General features: G+C 43.3%; 1 pseudogene; it reads left to right on the forward strand.

The window, feature by feature from the left end:
* The first annotated feature begins 347 nt into the window (after positions 1–347).
* On the forward strand, positions 348–702 carry LOC114612435 (annotated as a pseudogene).
* The last annotated feature ends 1361 nt before the right edge of the window (positions 703–2063 follow it).

Raw genomic sequence — 2063 nt, forward strand, 5'->3', positions numbered from 1 at the left:
TGTTTCCTCTTTCATTTTATGATCCTGCTGATTTACAGGGACTTCTTTGTGATATCAACTTACAAGAAAGGTAATTAAACTATGTAATGGAACATAAGGAAGAGTCAGAGAGGGACAGGGCTCTTTGGCAAAGATTTAGTGCAAGTGGAGGAGAGTTACTCAAAAACTATTTGAGAGGAAAGTACTGTGGCACCATCAGATAATTACTTGTCTTTTTTGGATGTTTGTATTTTTTTATCCCATTTTGATTAATTATTTGGAATATAGGTTACATACTTTAATAAATAAATGCCTGAGGAAATGCTCGGATATTGCAGGGCTGGAGGCTCAGGGATAGAAGTAGCACCATGTCCACAGAAGTCCTCGAGTCAGCATCGGTGGAGGGGCAAAAGGAAATGGAAGATAAAGTAACTAGTCCAGAGAAAGCTTAAGAAGCAAAGTTAAAAGCAAGGTATCCTCACTTGGGACAAAAGCCTGGTGGTTCTGATATTTAAGGAAAAGATTGCAGAAAGGGCAAAAGTATTTTGATTCTGGGGACTACAACATGGCAAAAGCAAAGATGAAGAACAAGCTGCTTCCTGCTGCAGACCCAGATAAGACAGAGGTCACTGGTGACCACATTCCCACTCCACAGGACCTCCCTCAGCGGAAACCATCCCTGGTTGCTAGCAAGCTGGCTGGCTGATTAAAAGAGCTGAACTGAAAAAAAAAAAAGAAAAGAAATGCCTGGCAGACTGTTAAAAGTATGTATAAGTTGCAGTGTTCTTGCTGAAAATAACCTCCAGTAGTTCAACTGATGAACTGCAGTAAAAAAATAATTATCTTGCCCCACTTCACTGCTACACAACCATGAGCCTCAGCTCTCAGACCCGGTAGCTCACAAAATGGAATGAAGATAGTTGACAACATTTTTATTTTTAAATCAGTGGACCTAAGGAATGTTACCTTAGCTACATCCCAATATTCTCATGTACATATCTCTTTCTCCTGTATCCAAGCTGACTTCAGTAAGGTTGCAAGTGCTGGGATCAGTGTAGCAGTGAAAATTTATGTGTTTTTGAGCATGTATGTTTCTGTTTACTCTGAAAATCCAGTAATACCTTTTTAGTCTGTGGCCCAAGTTCTGAGTTCATGACATAGTCCTGCGGTAGAATCAGATGTGTAAAACCATGTTCCACACAAGCTTATGACTCAGTAGCTAAGCTTTGGAACCTGGTTGTGTCTGCTGAGAACGTGCAGGCAACATATCCAGGGCATGCTCTTAGAGGTTCTATGTCTTATCCTCAGTTAATTTCTTTCCATTAAAAGCCAACATTTGTTGGGTTGATTTGTGTGTCCTGGACCAGCTGTTGGGTTAAAATGTGTCCCGCATCTGTCTTGCCACCTGGCTAGAGTCACTTGGGGAAGAAACAGGCTCAGGAAGTTTGACTCTGCTCTCCCCACTCTGGCACCGGGCAGGCATCAGAGCTAGGTTGTCTTGTTCTCAGGCTCTTGGACACCCAGGCACTGCTGGTGGAAGCCGCAAAAAAGGAAGTAGGAGGCCCATGGGCTGGATTGGTCTGTGGAAGAAGTGGGAGAACGGGAGAGAGACTCCTATTGTGTCCTGCAGGGATGAGAGTCTTGCTTGGTCGGTGGCTCGCAGCTGGTAATGCAGATAGGTCTTCTACAGGAGATTAGACAGTGGCTCTGTAGATGAAAATCTTCTCCATTGTTCTCCATTGCAAATATTGATGAACAAGAAATGGTCCATGGTTTTAAGATATTTATTGTCATGGCAGAAAGTAGATGAGAAACTGTACTCAATTTTTTCAGGGTAGGCCTGAGTTTAACTACCTTTCTCAGGGTGGAGGGTCTGGGAAGGAATGATTAATTAGCTACACCCCTCTGGCCTTTAGGTACCTCTTAATATGGAGATCTAGGTACCTCTTAATATGGAGATCTGTCTTGAGACTATGTGACCTATGGTCATGCCTTCTACCTGTGGAGGGGCTAGGGGGCATCGCCCTACGTGATTAAAGAACACAAATCTATGGAGGGTTGTGGCCCCATGTCAGGAGCCTGGA

The sequence above is a fragment of the Grammomys surdaster genome, unplaced genomic scaffold, assembly GCF_004785775.1.
Source record: "Grammomys surdaster isolate TR1022 unplaced genomic scaffold, NIH_TR_1.0 126158, whole genome shotgun sequence".
Taxonomy (NCBI): domain Eukaryota; kingdom Metazoa; phylum Chordata; class Mammalia; order Rodentia; family Muridae; genus Grammomys; species Grammomys surdaster.